The following is a 22,525-nucleotide window of genomic DNA, read 5'->3' as shown; positions in this document are numbered from 1 at the left end:
AAGCTTTTATTTCTTTCATCACATTCCCAGTGGGTCAGAAGTTTACATACACTCAATTAGTATTTGGTAGCATTGCCTTTAAATTGTTTAACTTGGGTCAAACGTTTCGGGTAGCCTTCCACAAGCTTCCCACAATAAGTTGGGTGAATTTTGGCCCATTCCTCCTGACAGAGCTGGTGTAACTGAGTCAGGTTTGTAGGCCTCCTTGCTCGCACACGCTTTTTAATTCTGCCCACAAATTTTCTATAGGATTGAGGTCAGGGCTTTGTGATGGCCACTCCAATACCTTGACTTTGTTGACTTGGTTGTCCTTAAGCCATTTTGCCACAGCTTTGGAAGTATGCTTGGGGTCATTGTCCATTTGGGAGACCCATTTGCGACCAAGCTTTAACTTCCTGACTGATGTCTTGAAATGTTGCTTCAATATATCCAGATAATTTTCCTTCCTCATGATGCCATCTATTTTGTGAAGTGCACCAGTCCCTCCTGCAGCAAAGCACCCCCACAGCATGATGCTGCCACCCCCGTGCTTCACGGTTGGGATGGTGTTCTTCGGCTTGCAAGCAACCCCCTTTTTCCTCCAAACATAACGATGGTCATTATGGCCAAACAGTTCTATTTTTGTTTCATCAGACCAGTGGACATTTCTCCAAAAAGTACGATCTTTGTCCCCATGTGCAGTTGCAAACCGTAGTCTGGCTTTTTTTAATGGCGGTTTTGGAGCAGTGGCTTCTTCCTTGCTGAGCGGCCTTTCAGGTTATGTCGATATACCTCACTATATCGCAATTGGATTAGCTGACTCTCCCTCTGCCGGTGAAACGGCCTCTCCCTCTATGACCCCTCTCTCCTTGGCTCTTCTTTGGTAGCTAACTCAGCCATAAATCAGTAAGTCTCCGCTCTCTCTACTTTATATCTGCTGGCTATTTTTGTTCTTGTTTTCTGTGGGTTCCTGCATGTGCTAGACTAGTTGGTGTTGTTCTCTATTTATCTATGTAAACCATGGTGGTTGGCTTGATAGGCAACTAACAAGCTTTAGCTGGCTGGCTGAAATAAGATAAGATAACCGCATATATCGGTAACATTATTTGATAACTGTTTAGATGAAAACTTTGGAATACTTTAATGTAGCTGTAAGCCAGGTGTTGATAGCAACTGGCTGACTCATGCAGGCTAGTTGGCTAGCAACCTTGCAAGCTGATTTGTAAAAACACATTCACCAAGTATTTGCTTGTAAATTGGCAGAGAATTTAATTGAAACCAGTAGTTTCAATTTTAAACGATTTGGTTTAATTTATACATTTGAAGTTATTTCTGTTGGACATGATAGGGAATAGGCTGGCTTCCATATAACATTACACCAAATCTGGCATGATCAGTTTTATGTAATAACTCAAAATATTGAAAAGTGAGGTAACCTTGCATTGGGACTTTTGATGTGTATACTAATGCAAATCAATTGGTTACATTCAGGATTGGGTAGGTTACTTTCTAAATGTAATCCTTTACAGTTAATGGTTACCTGTCCAAAATTGTAATCAGTAACGTAACTTTTGGATTACCCAAACTCAGTAACGTAATCGGATTACTTCCCCTTAAGAGGCGATGGTTATTATTTTTCATCATGAATGTTGTTCTGGAGGCAGCTCAGCAGTCGTCACTAGCTGACACAGCCACAAAGTCATACAATCAGATTTTAAACCTAACCCTAATGCCTAACTAGGTTTCTGGTTTTCCAGAAGGTTCCGGATTTCCTGCTTATTCCCTTCTGATTCCTCTGTAATTATTTGACTTCATTATCTATCACCTTCTCCGAAGAGCCGTGGGTTCAATGATAAAGAGTTGGGTTACTATCAAGTTCTTTTCTAGAGTTTAATCCTTCTAAGTAGCAGCAGCCAAAATGCCTCCATCACTTCACTTCCATGTAAAAAACCTGTCTGATTAGAATGAATAATGTCCGACAACACCTTTTTAATTCTATGCGTTTTGCTAGAAGTTTTGCATCACAACACTGAAGTGTAAGGGGCCTAATCTACCGTTTACATAGGAGTGGTTAAAACATGCTAATAATGGTCCTCTTGGTATATCAAAAAAGGTTTGGTATACCTCGCTGGTATGCCATCCAACCCTGGAGTTTTCCCGGACTTAAAGTCTTTAATTGCATCCAGAAGTTCCTCCTCTGTAATTTCACCTTCACATGAGTCTTTCTGTGTGGCTGTTCATTTTACATTATCAATAGAAAAAAAATCTCTACAATTAGCTTCAGTTAGAGGAGATGGAGGCGACTGAAACGAAAACATATGCTTAAAGTACTTTGCTACCTCTTTCAAAATATAATTTGATGAATCATGGGTGACTTATTTTTGGTAGCGTTCCTATATTGAAGATAAAAAAATAATTTGGTGCATTTTCCCCCATATTCCATCCAGTTTGCTTTATTTTTATAATTACATTTACATTTACGTCATTTAGCAGACGCTCTTATCCAGAGCGACTTACAAATTGGTGCATTCACCCTATAGCCAGTGGGATAACCACTTTAAAATAATATATTACACTTGATCTTTCTTGAATAAGTTTCTCAATTTCTTTTTATTTTTCCTTTAATTTATTCTGAGCCTCTATGTTACAGTTTTTATTGCTATCTATCTGTTCTGTTAGACCTTCTATTTCCTGTGTTAGTATAAACTATTTTGACCTAAATTGCTTTTGATGAGTACTGAATTGCATGGCCTCTAAAGGCACATTTAAAGGTGGATTTGCTGTACCTATGTTATGTCGGAAAAAATCAGTTATAAATTCCTCTGTCCTTGTTAAAAGCAAGTTATCATCCAATAGGCTTTGATTACATCTCTAATATCCTCGCCCACGTGGAAATTCAGTAAGAGTAATGTATATTGAAAAGTGTTATTTGCATGTGAAAAATGTATGAGCCAAATGCTGCATCTGCCATAGGCCTTTTGTTTACATGTACAGTGGGGAAAAAAAGTATTTAGTCAGCCACCAATTGTGCAAGTTCTCCCACTTAAAAAGATGAGAGAGGCCTGTAATTTTCATCATAGGTACACGTCAACTATGACAGACAAATTGAGAAAAAAAAATCTCCAGAAAATCACATTGTAGGATTTTTAATGAATTTATTTGCAAATGATGGTGGAAAATAAGTATTTGGTCACCTACAAACAAGCAAGATTTCTGGCTCTCACAGACCTGTAACTTCTTCTTTAAGTGTCTCCTCTGTCCTCCACTCGTTACCTGTATTAATGGCACCTGTTTGAACTTGTTATCAGTATAAAAGACACCTGTCCACAACCTCAAACAGTCACACTCCAAACTCCACTATGGCCAAGACCAAAGAGCTGTCAAATGACACCAGAAACAAAATTGTAGACCTGCACTAGGCTGGGAAGACTGAATCTGCAATAGGTAAGCAGCTTGGTTTGAATAAATCAACTTTGGGAGCAATTATTAGGAAATGGAAGACATACAAGACCACTGATAATCTCCCTCGATCTGGAGCTCCACGCAAGATCTCACCCCGTGGGGTCAAAATGATCACAAGAACGGTGAGCAAAAATCCCAGAACCACACGGGGGGACCTAGTGAATGACCTGCAGAGAGCTGGGACAAAAGTAACAAAGCCTACCATCAGTAACACACTACGCCGCCAGGGACTGAAATCCTGCAGTGCCAGACGTGTCCCCCTGCTTAAGCCAGTACATGTCCAGGCCCATCTGAAGTTTGCTAGAGTGCATTTGGATGATCCAGAAGAGGATTGGGAGAATGTCATATGGTCAGATGAAACCAAAATAGAACTTTTTGGTAAAAACTCAACTCGTCGTGTTTGGAGGACAAAGAATGCTGAGTTGCATCCAAAGAACACCATACCTACTGTGAAGCATGGGGGTGGAAACATCATGCTTTGGGAATGTTTTTCTGCAAAGGGACCAGGACGACTGATCCGTGTAAAGGAAAGAATGAATGGGGCCATGTATCGTGAGATTTTGAGTGAAAACCTCCTTCCATCAGCAAGGGCATTGAAGATGAAACGTGGCTGGGTCTTTCAGCATGACAATGATCCCAAACACACCGCCCTGGCAACGAAGAAGTGGCTTCGTAAGAAGCATTTCAAGGTCCTGGAGTGGCCTAGCCAGTCTCCAGATCTCAACCCCATAGAAAATCTTTGGAGGGAGTTGAAAGTCTGTGTTGCCCAGCGACAGCCCCAAAACATCACTGCTCTAGAGGAGATCTGCATGGAGGAATGGGCCAAAATACCAGCAACAGTGTGTGAAAACCTTGTGAAGACTTACAGAAAACGTTTGACCTGTGTCATTGCCAACAAAGGGTATATAACAAAGTATTGAGAAACTTTTGTTATTGACCAAATACTTATTTTCCACCATAATTTGCAAATAAATTCATAAAAAATCCTACAATGTGATTTTCTGGAATTCTTTTTCTCATTTTGTCTGTCATAGTTGACGTGTACCTATGATGAAAATTACAGGCCTCTCTCATCTTTTTAAGTGGGAGAACTTGCACAATTGGTGGCTGACTAAATACTTTTTTTCCCCACTGTATATTGGCGACACTGATGTCTCAATAATTTGCAGCTGTTTAAGTCTATCAAAAGTGCATGAGTTTGAGCATCCCAGCTAGCACATAACGTTCTGAGAACCATATGTTTCTTAAGGCTTCTTCATATTGGCAGTTTGAAGTGACTCAAATAAAAACAAATTGCACATCCGATTTGAATCTGTTCTTTTTCCTGCAGTCTGAACAGCCAAAAAGCACATAGAATCTGATATTTCAAGCCACATTTCAAACCAACTTCGTAGGTGGTTTGAAATCAGATACAAATCTGACTCCTGGCCCTCAAGTGGTATTTAGACTGTGGAGCTGTGAGGGGAACGGCACCTCCGTACCTTCAGGCTCTGATCAGTCCCTACACCCAAACGAGGGCATTGCGTTCATCCACCTCTGGCCTGCTTGCTCCCCTTCCTCTGCGGAAGCATAGTTCCCGCTCAGCCCAGTCAAAACTGTTCGCTGCTCTGGCACCCCAATGGTGGAACAAGCTCCCTCACGACGCCAGGACAGCGGAGTCACTCACCACCTTCCGGAGACATTTGAAACCCCACCTCTTTAAGGAATACCTGGGATAGGATAAAGTAATCCTTCTACCCCCCCACCCCCCCCCTAAAAAAAATAAATAATAATAATAATAATTGTAAAGTGGTTATCCCACTGGCTATAGGGTGAATGCACCAATTTGTAAGTCGCTCTGGATAAAAGCGTCTGCTAAATGACGTAAATGTAATGTAAATGTTATTTGGGGTATCTTGTTGCTTGCTAGCTACTCTGTTTACAGTTTGATAAATAATAATAATATGCCATTTAGCAGACGCTTTTATCCAAAGTGACTTACAGTCATGCGTGCATACATTTTTGTGTATGGGTGGTCCCGGGGATCGAACCCACTACCTTGGCGTTACAAGCGCCATGCTCTACCTGCTGAGCTAAAGAGGACCAGAACATGTGGTAAGAACATGTGGTAGCTAATTAGCTTGTTAATTGTTTACAAACAAATGAGTGAATGTGCTATAAAGCTAGCTAGCTAGCCAGTTGACTGCTGTGGCTAGCCAAAAAGGACTCATTTTGAAAGTTGGCTCATCTTAACCTTTGAGGCTTTAAAGTGTTCTTACACTATGATTTTGAACATTCAAAGCAACTGGTTGTCACGCCCTGACTGTGGGGACTCTAATTTGTTGAGTCAGGGTGTGATTTTCTATGTTGTATTTTCTATGTTTGGATCTAGTATGTCTAGATCTATGTTGGCCGGTGTGGTTCCCAATCAGAGGCAGCCTATTGGCACTAGTGGGTTGTGGGATCTTGTTCCAGTTAAGGTATGTTGTGCTGTGCTGCCTTGGACTTCACGTTTCGTTTTGTTTGTTGTTTTGTCGTTGTGTTTAATATTTAAACATGTACGCATATCACGCTGCGCCTTGGTCTGACCCGTCGATGAACGAACGTGACAGAAGATCCCACCAAACGAGGACCAAGCAGCGTGCCCAGGAGGAGCGAATAGCCATGTCACAGGTGGACAAATGGTGGTCATGGGAGGAGATATTTGCGGGGAAAGGGCCATGGGCAAGGGTAGATGCCCAGGCAGGAGAAACGGCGCTAACAGTGCCGACGACGGAGACCCGAGAGGCAACCCCAATAAAAAAATGTGGGGGGGGCACACGGTGTGGACGAAGAGGCAGCAGGAGGCCGTTAAAGGGCGGGTCTGCAGGTTAGGAGAGGAGGCCACCATGTTACGGGGGCTATTGGCTCAGAGGGAGCAGGAGTTATTCGGTCAGAGGGAGGCGCTACAGGAGGCTAAAAGGGAGAAGGAAAGTGAATAGGAACAGCGAGAGGAGCTGGTTAGGCAGCAGAAGGAGCGGGGGTTAATAAAGGAACCCAGTCCCGCTCCTCGCACCAAGCAAGTGGTGTGTGTCACCAGTCCGGCCCGTTCCTGCTCCCTGCACTAAGCCAGTGGTGCGTGTTCCCAGTACGGCCCGACCCGTTACTGCTCCTCGCACCAAGCAAGTGGTGCGTGTCGCCAGTCCGGTCCGGCCCGTTCCCGCTCCCTGCACTAAGCCAGTGGTGCGCATCGCCAGCCCGGCCCGGCCTGTTCCTGCCCCTCGCACCAAGCCAGTGGTGTGCGTCGCCAGCCCGGCCCGGCCTGTTCCTGCCCCTCGCACCAAGCCAGTGGTGCGCGTCGCCAGCCCGGCCCGGCCTGTCCCTTTCCCTCGCACCAAGCCAGTGGTGCGGGTCGCCAGCCCGGCCCGGCCTGTTCCTGCCTCTCGCACCAAGCCAGTGGTGCGCGTCGCCAGCCCGGCCCGGCCTGTTCCTGCCCCTCGCACCAAGCCAGTGGTGCGCGTCGCCAGCCCGGCCCGGCCTGTCCCTTCCCTCGCACCAAGCCAGTGGTGTGCGTCGCCAGCCCGGCCCGGCCTGTTCCTGCCCCTCACACCAAGACAGTGGTGCGCGTCGCCAGCCCGGCCCGGCCTGTTCCTGCTCCCCGCATCAAGCCAGTGGTGCGTGTGTCCAGTCCGGCACGGCCCGTGTCTGTTCCACCGGTGCCTGGTCCGGCACCGGTCAGCTGCTCCACTCCGGAGCCAGAGCAGTCCGCTCCACCGGTGCCCAGTTCAGCTCCAGTCAGCTGCTCCACTCCGGAGCCAGAGCAATCCGCTTCACCGGGGTCCAGTCCAGCTCCGGTCAGCGGCTCCACTCCGGAGCCAGAGCAGTCTGCTCCACCGGTGCCTGATCCAGCTCCGGTCAGCTGCTCCACTCCGGAGCCAGAGCAGTCCACTCCACCGGGGTCCAGTCCAGCTCCGGTCAGCTGCTCCACTCCGGAGCCAGAGCAGTCCACTCCACCGGGGTCCAGTCCAGCTCCGGTCAGCGGCTCCACTCCGGAGCCAGAGCAGTCCGCTCCACCGGTGCCCAGTCCAGCTCCGGTCAGCGGCCCCCTAGTCCGGAGCCTGAGCAGTCCGCTCCACCGGTGCCCGGTCCAGCTCCAGTCAGCGGCTCCAGTCCAGACCCAGAAGTCAGCCCCTCTCCAGGTTCGGGGTCTCCCACACCAGGGTCCAGACAGGGCTTGGAGTATAGTGGGAGGAAGGAGAGGGGAAGCAGAGCGCCGAGGTCCAGACCAGACCAGGGGCGCAATAGGGAAGCGGAGAATAGGTGGTTGTCACGGCCGGAGCCGGATCCGCCTCAGAGGCGGAATGCCCACCCGGCCCCTACCCTGTTAAGTAAAGGTTGTGCGGTCGGAGGGGAGGGGGGGGGGGGGGGGGGGGGGGTTACTGTCACGCCCTGACTCTGGGGACTCTTATTTGTTGAGTCAGGGTGTGATTTTCTATGTTGTATTTTCTATGTTTGGATCTAGTATGTCTAGATCTATGTTGGCCGGTGTGGTTCCCAAACAGCGGCAGCTGTCGCTCGTTGTCTCTGATTTGGGACCATACTTAGGCAGCCTATTGGCACTAGTGGGTTGTGGGATCTTGTTCCAGTTAAGGTATGTTGTGTTGTGCTGCCTTGGACTTCACGTTTCGTTTTGTTTGTTGTTTTGTCGTTGTGTTTAATATTTAAACATGTACGCATATCACGCTGCGCCTTGGTCTGACCCGTCGATGAACGAACGTGACAGAAGATACCACCAAACGAGGACCAAGCAGCTCGTTGAGTTTAATATTTAATAAACATGTACACACAATCCTGTCTCGGAGCTCTACAGACAATTCCTTCGACCTCATGGCTTGGTTTCTGCTCTGACATGCACTGTCAACTATAGACAGGTGTGTGCCTTTCCAAATCATGTCCAATCAATTGAATTTACCACAGGTGGACTCCAATCAAGTTGTAGAAACATCTTAAGGATGATCAATGGAAACAGGATGCACCTGAGCTCAATTTCGAGTCTCATAGCAATACTTATGTAAATAATGTATTTCAGTTTATTTTTATTTTCATACATTTGCAAACATTTCTGTTTTTGCTTTGTCATTATGGGGTACTGTGTGTAGATTGCTGAGGATTTGTATTTATTTAATCAATTTTAGAATAAGGCTGTAACATAACATAATGTGGATAAAGTCAAGGGGTCTGAATAATTTCCGAAGGCACTGTATACATGTGCAAATAGCCATCCACCACAACCACCGTAACAAAATGAGACAGCAGCAGTGTGATTCACATCAACGCGCTATGTAGCCTAGATATAAATGATAAGTGATATTTACATTTACATTACATTTTAGTCATTTAGCAGACGCTCTTATCCAGAGCGACTTACAGTTTAGTGAGTGCATACATTATTAATTATTTTATTTTATACTGGCTCCCCGTGGGAATCAAACCCACAACCCTGGCGTTGCAAACACCATGCTCTACCAACTGAGCTACATCCCGGATGATATCCGTTTCACCTGTAGGCTACACCACTGATATCATCCTGACCTCCTGTAGGCTACACCACTGATATCATCCTGACCTCCTGTAGGCTACACCACTGATATCATCCTGACCTCCTGTAGGCTACACCACTGATATCATCCTGACCTCCTGTAGGCTACACCACTGATATCATCCTGACCTCCTGTAGGCTACACCACTGATATCATCCTGACCTCCTGTAGGCTACACCACTGATATCATCCTGACCTCCTGTAGGCTACACCACTGATATCATCCTTACCTCCTGTAGGCTACACCACTGATATCATCCTTACCTCCTGTAGGCTACACCACTGATATCATCCTGACCTCCTGTAGGCTACACCACTGATATCATCCTGACCTCCTGTAGGCTACACCACTGATATCATCCTGACCTCCTGTAGGCTACACCACTGATATCATCCTTACCTCCTGTAGGCTACACCACTGATATCATCCTGACCTCCTGTAGGCTACACCACTGATATCATCCTGACCTCCTGTAGGCTACACCACTGATATCATCCTTACCTCCCGTAGGCTACACCACTGATATCATCCTGACCTCCTGTAGGCTACACCACTGATATCATCCTGACCTCCTGTAGGCTACACCACTGCTGTCGTCCTTACCTCCAAGTGTTTATTCAAGTTGGATCATTATTGGATGCTGACAGCAGTAGCACAATTGGAAGACATATGTGGGACTGTAGCCTATAAAAGCCTATTCCTGCTCTTTTCCCGCAATCCATCAATCACATCAAACCTGTAATCCGTGATTCCCCAACCCTGGTTACGTTTCTGCTACCTACCCTTTAATCACAGAGATATAACAGCTGGTCCATTCTACTGTTGTTACTCTGTCTGAACTCTACCACCTACTCTGTCTGTCTGCGCTCTACCACCTACTCTGTCTGTCTGAACTCTACCACCTACTCTGTCTGAACTCTACCACCTACTCTGTCTGTCTGAACTCTACCACCTACTCTGTCTGTCTGAGCTCTACCACCTACTCTGTCTGTCTGAACTCTACCACCTACTCTGTCTGAACTCTACCACCTACTCTGTCTGTCTGAACTCTACCACCTACTCTGTCTGAGCTCTACCACCTACTCTGTCTGTCTGAACTCTACCACCTACTCTGTCTGTCTGAGCTCTACCACCTACTCTGTCTGTCTGAACTCTACCACCTACTCTGTCTGTCTGAACTCTACCACCTACTCTGTCTGTCTGAGCTCTACCACCTACTCTGTCTGTCTGAACTCTACCACCTACTCTGTCTGTCTGAGCTCTACCACCTACTCTGTCTGTCTGAACTCTACCACCTACTCTGTCTGTCTGCGCTCTACCACCTACTCTGTCTGTCTGAACTCTACCACCTACTCTGTCTGTCTGAACTCTACCACCTACTCTGTCTGAGCTCTACCACCTACTCTGTCTGTCTGAACTCTACCACCTACTCTGTCTGTCTGAGCTCTACCACCTACTCTGTCTGTCTGAACTCTACCACCTACTCTGTCTGAACTCTACCACCTACTCTGTCTGTCTGAACTCTACCACCTACTCTGTCTGAACTCTACCACCTACTCTGTCTGTCTGAACTCTACCACCTACTCTGTCTGTCTGAGCTCTACCACCTACTCTGACTGTCTGAACTCTACCACCTACTCTGTCTGAACTCTACCACCTACTCTGTCTGTCTGAACTCTACCACCTACTCTGTCTGAGCTCTACCACCTACTCTGTCTGTCTGAACTCTACCACCTATTCTGTCTGTCTGAGCTCTACCACCTACTCTGTCTGTCTGAACTCTACCACCTACTCTGTCTGTCTGAACTCTACCACCTACTCTGTCTGTCTGAGCTCTACCACCTACTCTGTCTGTCTGAACTCTACCACCTACTCTGTCTGTCTGAGCTCTACCACCTACTCTGTCTGTCTGAACTCTACCACCTACTCTGTCTGTCTGCGCTCTACCACCTACTCTGTCTGTCTGAACTCTACCACCTACTCTGTCTGTCTGAACTCTACCACCTACTCTGTCTGAGCTCTACCACCTATTCTGTCTGTCTGAACTCTACCACCTACTCTGTCTGTCTGAGCTCTACCACCTACTCTGTCTGTCTGAACTCTACCACCTACTCTGTCTGAACTCTACCACCTACTCTGTCTGTCTGAACTCTACCACCTACTCTGTCTGTCTGAACTCTACCACCTACTCTGTCTGTCTGCGCTCTACCACCTACTCTGTCTGAACTCTACCACCTACTCTGTCTGTCTGAACTCTACCACCTACTCTGTCTGTCTGAGCTCTACCACCTACTCTGTCTGTCTGAACTCTACCACCTACTCTGTCTGAACTCTACCACCTACTCTGTCTGTCTGAACTCTACCACCTACTCTGTCTGTCTGAACTCTACCACCTACTCTGTCTGTCTGCGCTCTACCACCTACTCTGTCTGAACTCTACCACCTACTCTGTCTGTCTGAACTCTACCACCTACTCTGTCTGTCTGAACTCTACCACCTACTCTGTCTGTCTGAACTCTACCACCTACTCTGTCTGCGCTCTACCACCTACTCTGTCTGAACTCTACCACCTACTCTGTCTGTCTGCGCTCTACCACCTACTCTGTCTGAACTCTACCACCTACTCTGTCTGTCTGAACTCTACCCCAAGCCACATCCACCCCTCCCCCAGCCCCCTCCACCCTATCCATCCCTCCCCTAGCCACCTCCCCCCCTCCCCCAGCCACCTCCCCCCGCTCAATTTTTGATTGAGCCAAGTTTACCAATGAGCTCTCAAGTGTTTTGTCAAAGGAGAAGAGAATGTGGGAGGGTGATACTGTGTGTTTAGTAAACACTTCCTCCCCATGGACTGACTCTGTTCTATAGCGTCTAGCACCAGCTGGAGAACTATGGACTGACTCTGTTCTATAGCGTCTAGCACCAGCTGGAGAACTATGGACTGATTCTGTTCTGTAGCGTCTAGCACCAGCTGGAGAACTATGGACTGACTCTGTTCTATAGCGTCTAGCACCAGCTGGAGAACTATGGACTGATTCTGTTCTGTAGCGTCTAGCACCAGCTGGAGAACTATGGACTGACTCTGTTCTATAGCGTCTAGCACCAGCTGGAGAACTATGGACTGACTCTGTTCTGTAGCGTCTAGCACCAGCTGGAGAACTACAGTAGAACGGTTCCTGAAATGGTCATCAGGTGTAGTCTTTCTCCATAACCTGTTTTACCTGGTAATGTATACCTGTGTGACACTGCAGCAGACTAAAGCCATATCTATCCACACTAACACATCACCAGGCCCTCTGTCTCATAGGGCAGTGTTTTGTTTACAATGCCTATCCTGTGTTTACCGTCCACACCCTGACTCCCTGAGAGAGAGAGAGAGAGAGAGAGGGGGGGGGGGGGGAGGAGGGAGGGGGAGAGGGAGAGGGAGAGAGAGAGAGAGAGAGAGAGAGAGAGAGAGAGAGAGAGAGAGAGAGAGAGAGAGAGAGAGAGAGAGAGAGAGAGAGAGAGAGAGAGAGAGAGAGAGAGAGAGAGAGAGAGAGAGAGAGAGAGAGAGAGAGAGAGAGAGAGAGAGAGAGAGTCACTGAGTGCAGTAAGGCTAGAGTAACGACCCGGGTCATATGAGGTAGAGATATATGAGGTAGAGTCATATGAGAGAGTCATATGAGGTAGAGTCCTGTACTGTACTGTTTGTTACTGTTAACTCAGGTATCTAGTAACTGAGAGGGGACCAGACCTAGTACTGTAACGACCCGGGTCATATGAGGTAGAGTCCTGTACTGTACTGTAGGTTACTGTTAAAGGATAGTGAACACAATGCGTGATGATGATGAGGCTTGTAAGACTGTCAATGGTGGTAAAGGATAGGGAAGTTTTAATCAGACCATTATAATCCTGCTTGGATATTTTACAAAAAAGAACTACAATTCCTATTGGTAGCATGTTGCTGCTTGTAATCGTCATATCATTGTAATTATCAGAGTTTTAGAAGTATTAATGTCACAGAGATTTACTTCTATCCATCAATCATCCACCAGACTGAGCTTAGCTAAAAGGCTAAACAATAACTCTACCAGTACCATCCTCCGTTTGTCTGCACCACAGAGTGCTGGATATTGTTTTTCCACAGAAAGACTTGAGAAATAACAAGGGAGTGAATATGTTCAGCACCACACAATGTCCCCATTCTCTTCCTGAACTTCTTCTGGTATTTAAGGAATGTCTACGTGATGACTTGGACACTGTTCTGTCTGTTCTGTCTTTCAAAATGGAAATCTGCAACAACTACTAGTCCAAATACAAAGTACGAACATGAAGGCCTGATTCACACAGCTTTTCACACTCTTGGCATTCTCTCAACCAGCTTCATGAGGTAGTCACCTGGAATGGATTTCAATTAACAGGTGTGCCTTCTTAAACGTTAATTTGTGGAATCTCTTTCCTTCTTAATGTGTTTGAGCCAATCAGTTGTGTTGTGACAAGGTAGGGGTGGTATACAGGAGATAGCCCTATTTGGTAAAAGACCAAGTCCATATTATGGCAAGAACAGCTCAAATAAGCAAAGAGAAACGACCGTCCATCATTACTTTAAGACATGAAGGTCACTCAATCTGGAACATTTCAAGTACTTTGAATGTTTCTTGAAGTGCAGTCACAAAAACCATCAAGTGCTATGATGAAACTGGCTCTCACGAGGACCACCACAGGAATGGAATACCCAGAGTTACCTCTGCTGCAGAGGATAAGTTAATTAGTGTTACCAGCCTCAGAAATTGCAGCCCAAATAAATGCTTCACAGAGTTCAAGTAACAGACACATCTCAAAATCAGCTGTTCAGAGGAGACTGCGTGAATCAGGCCTTCATGGTCGAATTGCTGCAAAGAAACCACTACTAAAGGACACCAATAAGAAGAAGAGACCTGCTTGAGCCAAGAAACACGAGCAATGGACATTAGACCGGTGGAAATATGTCCTTTGGTCTGGAGTCTAAATTTGAGATTTTTGGTTCCAACCGCTGTGTCTTTGTGAGACGCAGAGTAGGTGAACGGATGATCTCTGCATGTGTGGTTCCCACCGTGAAGGATAAAATCTAATCAAATCAAATGTTATTTGTCACATACACGTGTTTAGCAGATGTTATTGTGGGTGTAGCGAAATGCTTGTGCTTCTAGCTCTGACAGTGCAGTAATATCTAACAAGTAATATCTAACAATTTCACAACATATACCCAATACACACAAAACTAGTAAGGAATGGGATTTAAGAATATATACATATATGGACAAGCAATGACAGAGCGGCATGGACTAAGATACAGTAGAATATTATAGAATAGAATGCAGTATATACATATGAGATGAGTAGTGCAAGATATGGAAACATTATTAAAGTGACTAGTGTTCCATTTCTTAAAGTGGCCAATGATTTCAATAGGCAGCAGCAGCCTCTAATGTGCTAGTGATGGCTATTTAACAGTCTGATGGCCTTGAGATAGAAGCTGTTTTTCATTCTCTCGGTCCCAGCTTTGATGCACCTGTACTGACCTCGCCTTCTGGATGATAGCGGGGTGAACAGGCAGTGGCTCGGGTGGTTGATGTCCTTGATTATCTTTTTGGCCTTCCTGTGACATCGGGTGCTGTATGTGTCTTGGAGGGCGGGTTGTTTGCCCCCGGTAATGCGTTCGGCAGACCGCACCACCCTCTGGAGAGCCCTGCGGTTGCGGGCGGTGCAGTTGCCGTACCAGGCGGTGATACAGCTTGACAGGATGCTCTCAATGGAGGAGGAGGTGTGATGGTGTGGGGGTGCTTTGCTGGTGACACTGTCTGTGATTTATTTAGAATTCAAGGAACACTTAACCAGCATGGCTACCACAGCATTCTGCAGCGATATGCCATCCCATCTGGTTTGGGCTTAGTGGAACTATCATTTGTTTTTCTACAGGACAATGACCCAAAACACACCTCCAGGCTGTGTAAGGGCTATTTGACCAACAAGGAGAGTGATGGAGTGCTGCATCAGATGACCTGGCCTCCACAATCACCCGATCTCAACCCAATTGAGATGGTTTGGGATGAGTTGGACCGCAGAGTGAAGGAAAAGCAGCCAACAAGTGCTCAGCATATGTGGGAACTCCTTCAAGACTGTTGGAAAAGCATTCCAGGTGAAGCTGGTTGAGAGAATGCCAAGAGTGTGCAAAGCTGTCATCAAAGCGAAGGGTGGCTACTTTGAAGAATCTCAAATCTCAAATATATTTTGATTTGTTTAACACTTTTTTGGTTACTACATGATTCCATATGTGTTATTTCATAGTTTTGATGTGTTCACTATTATTCTACAATGTAAAAAAATAGTAAAAAATAAAGAAAAACCCTTGAATGTGTAGGTGTGTCCAAACTAATGAGTAGGTGTGTCCAAACTAATGAGTAGGTGTGTCCAAATGTTTGACTGTTACTGTACATGCACACATACACATACTCCCCCTAACCCTACCACCCCTCCCCCTAACCCTACCACCCCAACCCCAACCCTACCACCCCAACCCTAACCCTACCACCCCTCCCCCTAACCCTACCACCCCTCCCCTAACCCTACCACCCCAACCCCAACCCTACCACCCCAACCCTAACCCTACCACCCCTCCCCCTAACCCTACCACCCCTCCCCCTAACCCTACCACCCCAACCCCAACCCTACCACCCCTCCCCTAATTGGAGTAAACTAATGGACAACAACACTTAGGCTTCTACTTCCAGTTTATACATACTATATACATTTTACGGACACAATGCACCTTACAACAGTTATCTTTTGTTTGTTTTTAATCCCATCCTTCAGCTACCACCAACCCCTTCCATCTGTCTCCGAAAGCCCATCCAGCTTGATTTCTACTTTGCCATATATTTTAACTGTGCTGTTTCACAAAAGTTCTGAAACCATATACATTTTATGGACACAGTATATTTTAAATGAGTTATCTTGTTGTTTTTAACCCTCCCATCTATCCACCAACATCATCATTTATGTTCTTCTATTTGCCATATGCACGCAACACTTTTCCGTTATTAATTTTTTTGAATTCTTTGAAACAAGTTATTTTTTTCATTTCACTTCACCAATTTGGACTATTTTGTGTATGTCCATTACATGAAATCCAAATAAAAATCAATTTAAATTACAGGTTGTAATGCAACAAAATAGGAAAAACGCCAAGGGGGATGAATACTTTTGCAAGGCACTGTACTACTATAATATAATTCTATTTTTGTTTGTTTTTACTCCTGAACTTCAACCTCTCCGATCATTTTCATGATGTCCATCCGGTTTGCTTCTATATGCCATTTCTTTCTAACTGTGCTCTTTCACAAAAGCTCTCAACCTATAACCTATATACTTATTATGGACACAGTATGCTTTACATTAGTTATCTTGTTGTTATTAGTTGTTAGTTGTTATTAGTCCCATCCTTCAACTACATTCAACACCACCCATCTATCTCTTAACACCATCCATATTGGATTTCTATTTGCCATATATTTTTCAACTGTGCTGTGATGTTTCACAAAAGTTCTGAACCTTTCTATTCTCATAGTTTCTACAGATTGTAAATTAAAGATAACATTTTTTGCTGCTATATTATTGATCGATTGAATATGACTTTTCAAATCACCCAGTAGTGCTATCTGCAGGGTTAGCTCCAGGTAAATGTTACACTTCTTCAACCATTCCTGAACCGGCGACCAAAAACAAGCTACATATGGACAGTATCAAAACAAATGATCTAATGATTTTGTCTCTTCGCAGCAAAATCTGCAGAGCTAGGATGGTTGTATCCCCCATATATATAACATTCTATTTTTTGCAAGAATTTTGTATAATAATTGAAATTGAAGAATTCTAAGTTTTAAATCCGCCGTTGTTTTGCGTATCAGTTCATAAACCATGTGCCATGGAATCTGTACATTTAAAATCTCTTCCAAACTATTTTGCAATCTAACTATTTTGCAATCTATATTTATTTTTTCTAAAAATAAATAAAAAAAGCTGTCAATGTTTTGGTCCTTAAATGAAACTGGTATACTTTTTTATTTATCACAATTTTCTTTAACCAATCTTGGTCTTTAATGCAGGGCCAACAGACAAGTTCCTTACTTTTTCCCCCTTCCACTTGCCTCTTCCATTTTTGCGGTAAACAAGATCATTATTAACAAGTTAATGGTGAGATAATTACAGAAAATAGGTTGTGAATGTGACTAAATAAAAGCAGGGCTTCTACCTGTGAATTGTAGAACTTGGACACTGTCTCGTTGGCCTAACATTACATCCTAATCTGACTTTGGTGCAGGTCATGTTGTTCTTCACATTACCGTCTCTGGTAAACACACACTATATCAAATAATATCTAAGTTGATTTGTCACATGCACAGGATACAGAAGGTGTAAACGGTACAGTGAAATGGTTACTTGCATAGTGGAGTCTTTTTTTTAGACATGTACCTAGCTAGCGAAACAATAATCCATAATCCCAACTCATAACGTTACTACCCTACATGAATCTTCTGGTAGCTAAAACTAACCAACTAGGTTCAATGTTAGCTAGCTAGCTAACATGAGGCTATAACTAGCATAGCAAATGGCTATGAGATATGAATAATATTACTACACAGATCATACACGTAACGTTAGCTAGCAGTACTCTTTAACTTGCAATGAAAACGACCTTCTGACAAAATTAGAAACGTATAATATCTGAAAATGTAGCTAGCTAGACTCTCTTACCCAAATACATGGATGAACCCTTCTCCCTCTCATTTCACGGAGGCCATGGTTGCCCTTAGTTTAAAGATTTAATCTGGGCCTCCCGAGTGGCGCAGCGGTCTAAGGCACTGCCTCGCAGTGTGGTGGCGTCACTACAGACCCGGGATCGAACCCAGGCTGTGTCTCAACCGGGTCCCATAGGGCCCAGCGGCGTCCGGGTTAGGTGAGGGTTGGGCAGAGGGGTCTTTACTTGGCTCATCGCGCTCCAGCGACTCCTTGTGATGGGCCGGGCGACTGCAGGCTGACTTCGGTCGTCAGTTGAACTGTGTTTCTTCCGACACATTGGTGCAGCTGGCTTCCGGGTTAAGGGGGTGGGTGTTAAGAAGCGGTTTGGCGGGGCATGTTTCGGAGGACGCATGACTCGACCTTCGCCTCTCCCGAGCACGTTGTGGAGTTGCAGCGATGAGACAAGATCGTAATCACGAAAAAGGGGGTCGAACGATTTACGAAATGATGTAATCCGGAGGTGTTTTATACAATAGCCTTCTGTGCATATTTGCATATTTGCAATCAAACGGCAGACTTTTCTCCATCTCCTTAGCTATCATACTCTAATTCCACTGATTTCAAAACTCGGTCCCCAGAAAGTGGAGAGCAACATTTCTGCAGTTCTACTACGTGATATCTTTCAAAAAAGCCTAATTAGAAAGGGTTACCTACACATACTGATCAGCTCATGTTATAGACATAAGGTGCTACATGGCAGACCAATCCGAACTCATCCCTCGGCACGTCCAGCCCACCCATTATCTCAGCCAATCATGGCTAGCGGGAAGTTTCCTGTCTTTTTCCGTGGCTAAACCAACTAGGCTGCTAATTTAACAAAATATTTTCTTATTTACGGATGGCATTCAAGTTTGTTATTAAGGCACATGAAAGTTCACATGTTCCAGAAGGCATTTCTGCCTAAAAAGTTTACGTTCAAATGGCTCTCCTGTGAAGTAGTGACACGCGACATACACTAGTTTCCTGAAACAAGTCACAATTTAGAGTTATTAATGTAACTTTAGTTGTTCTATAAACGTTGGGCTATATGTTTTGATTTTTAATACATTGTAAGGCTGCATGATGAGACTCTAATTATGATTTTTTTTAAAGTTGTTTGAAAGTCATGAGCTCTGCTTAGTTTTTTGCGCAGGCTGTACACACTTCATTAGTGTCTCATTCACAATTTGACAAGCACTTGATAATGCCTCGAATTTCACGGCAGCATCCCCTTTGTGGCCGTAATGCACCCTAAAGAAATCCATGCCTTTTGTGGCCAGTGCACGCGCCTAAGCACCTTTCACTCACCGTCACGTGATCAGGTCTTTCTCACTGGCTACAAGTTAAGACAGACACATCGGGGACTCAACTTGCCCACGTCCTTGTCCAATTCCGAGGCGCATATTGAAGATATTGGAAGAACTGTCCACATTTAGTTTTCGTCAGCCAACAAGATGAGGAGGCCTAACGAACAGCAAAAGCACTAGCCCATGTCAATCTACTATCCCCCATAGTACAAACGTCGACCTGTTCTATTCTACGAGATAAATAAATATTCCAAACATAGTCTGGGACAGTTGTGGGATGCGATAGATCCCAAATCAATACAACCAAAATCATTTTTAACAGAATGTGGCTGACGCAACAGATTAGAACATTTAGCTTAAAATGTTGATAAACTATTAGGCTATTTCTTCACATTATAAGATCAGCAATGTGCCCACATGGCAGTGGGCTATAAGCGCGAATGGTCCATTAGCAGGAAAACACCATTATCAAAAGTGACCGCAAATGCGATTATGCATGTAATTATTTTATTATAAAGGTGCATTTGTATGGTGAAAATTGTCTTCCCCAAACTTGAAACTCACGCACTTCTTATGTATGCCAGTTAGGCTCTAAACCCCTTGTAAAGCAGATTAAGGCGGCAGGTAGCTTAGTGGTTAAGAGCGTTGTGCCAGTAACCGAAAGGTTGCTGGTTCTAATCCCCGAGCCGACTAGGTGAAAAATCTGTCGATGCGCCCTTGAGCAAGGCACTTAACCCTAATTGCTCCTGTAAGTCGCTCTGGATAAGAGCGTCTGCTAAAATGTTAATGAATGTGCTTATTTTTAAGAAGTTATTTGGCCACTTTAGTTGTGATACAAACCTTATTAAAACATATATGCCTATGGGCTAGGCTACATGAGGTGTGAGACTATGATTCGAAAAAGTCTGTTTCTTATGCTGGGCATCATTCACAAGTGATAATATATAATTCACAAGTGATAGGCTAATATTGTCACCCATCAGACTATTCTTGATTTAATCGCGTCTTTACAAAACATATACTAAATAATATATGTGTGAAATTTGTTTTGATTTAGAATGGACCATTAACATGCACCTGTTTGAAACAGGGCCAGGGGAAAAAATACATGTCATCTTTGCACTTAAATAGCGAATGGAGGACTCTTTTCCCTGTGGTTTATTTTCATGCCAGCCAGGTAGACTATACTCCTGTTGTAAATATAAGCAATGTGCTTAATATTAGGAAAGTTTAGAAATAAATATATTAGGCCTAGCCTATAGAAAGCTGATGGGATCCTCCTCTTTTTAATAGAGGCCATCACCCTGTTTCCTCAACCAATTGCATGGCCTATAGAAATGTTGCGCAACATGAGCTCATGGACTCTCATGAAGTGTTTGATTAGATTTTCGAACACATTTGCATTGATGTCAGAGTGATTAGAGGGACAATAGAGTGCTGAGTACCAGGCAGTTAGCTAGTTTGGTAGGCTACTAATGACCATCAGCAGCATCAGAGCTTGGAGAAACCTAGTTACCGTGACTAAACGGTCACGTGGAATTTGACTGACTTCATGACTCGTGACCCGGTGTGGCGGTAATATGCCCTAGCCATAGCACATACGTATTTTCAACGACAGGTTACGGTCAATTATATCAAAGGCTGCACTGAAATCTAACAGAAATCTCCCACAATCTTCCTATTTTCAATTTCTTTCAACCAATGATCAGTCATTTGTGTCAGTGCAGTACATGTTGAGTGCCCTTCTCTATGAGCATGCTGAAAGTCTGTTGTTAATTTGTTTACAGAGAAATAGCATTGTATTTGGTATGCACACATGACTGTAAGTCGCTTTGGATAAAAGCGTCTGCTAAATGGCATAATATTATTATTAAACACAATTTTTTCCAACAGTTTGCTAAGAGCTGGCAGAAAGCTTATTGGTCTGCTGTTAGAACCAGTAAAGGCAGCTTTACCATTCTCGGGTAGTGGAATGACTTTAGCTTCCCTCCAGGCCTGAGGACAAAGACTTTCCTCTAGGCTCAGATTAAAGATATGACAGATAGGAGTGGCTATAGAGTCAGCTACCATCCTCAGTAGCTTTCCATCTAAGTTATCAATGCCAGGAAGTTTGTCATCATTGATCGATTTTTATTTATTTATTTATTTCACCTTTATTTAACCAGGTAAACCAGTTGAGAACAAGTTCTCATTTACAACTGTGACCTGGCCAAGATAAAGCAAAGCAGTGCGATAAAAACAACAACACAGAGTTACATATGGGGTAAAACAAAACAAAGTCAAAAATACAACAGAAATACATATAATATACAGTGTGCAAATTTAGCAAGTTATGGAGGTAAGGCAATAAAATAGGCTATAGTGCAAAATAATTACAATTAGTATTAACACTGGAATGATAGATGTGCAAGAGATGATGTGCAAATAGAGATACTGGGGTACAAATGAGCAAAATAAATAACAATATAGGGATGAGGTAGTTGGGTGGGCTAATTTCAGATGGGCTGTGTACAGGTGCAGTGATCGGTAAGGTGCTCTGACAACTGATGCTTAAAGTTAGTGAGGGAGATAAGTGTCTCCAGCTTCAGAGATTTGTGCAATTTGTTCCAGTCATTGGCAGCAGAGAACTGGAAGGAATTGCGGCCAAAGGAGGTGTTGGCTTTGGGGATGACCAGTGAGATATACCCGCTGGAGCGCAGACTACGGGTGGGTGTTGCTATGGTGACCAATGAGCTAAGATAAGGCGGGGATTTGCCTAGCAGTGATTTATAGATGGCCTGGAGCCAGTGGGTTTGGCGACGAATATGTAGTGAGGACCAGCCAACAAGAGCGTACAGGTCACAGTGGTGGGTATGATATGGGGCTTTGGAGACAAAACGGATGGCACTGTGATAGACTACATCCAATTTGCTGAGTAGAGTGTTGGAGGCTATTTTGTAAATGACATCGCCGAAGTCAAGGATCGGTAGGATAGTCAGTTTTACGAGGGCATGTTTGGCAGCATGAGTGAAGGAGGCTTTGTTGCGAAATAGGAAACCGATTCTAGATTTAACTTTGGATTGGAGATTCTTAATGTGAGTCTGGAAGGAGAGTTTACAGTCTAACCAGACACCTAGATATTTGTAGTTGTCCACATACTCTAGGTCAGACCCGTCGAGAGTAGTGATTCTAGTCGGGTGGGCGGTGTCACGCTCTGGCTCCGGGACTGTGTATTTTGAGCCAGGGTGTGTTCATTTGGTTGTGTTTGGTATTGGTTGTGTTGTATTTGGTTGTGTTTCCTTGTTTGGTCGTGTGACTCCCAATCAGTGGTAACGAGTGTCAGCTGTCGGCTCGTTATCTCTGATTGGGAGCCATATTTAAACTGTCAGTGTTCACCTTAGTGTTGTGGGTTTTTGTTCCTTGTCAGTCATTGTAACTGAGGACTT

General features: G+C 44.5%; 1 protein-coding gene across 1 annotated transcript in view; it reads left to right on the top strand.

The window, feature by feature from the left end:
- Positions 1 to 22,525, top strand: part of LOC311122745 (1-phosphatidylinositol 4,5-bisphosphate phosphodiesterase delta-1-like) — a gene marked incomplete at both ends in the record, with an annotated part of 71,036 nt that overhangs the window by 9,132 nt on the left and 39,379 nt on the right. The window lies entirely within an intron of this gene.

The sequence above is a fragment of the Coregonus lavaretus genome (assembly GCF_964263955.1).
Source record: "Coregonus lavaretus genome assembly, contig: HAP1_SCAFFOLD_966, whole genome shotgun sequence".
NCBI lineage: Eukaryota > Metazoa > Chordata > Actinopteri > Salmoniformes > Salmonidae > Coregonus > Coregonus lavaretus.
The sequence above is the reverse complement of the archived record's forward strand: the minus strand, read 5'-3'. Positions and strand labels throughout refer to the sequence as shown.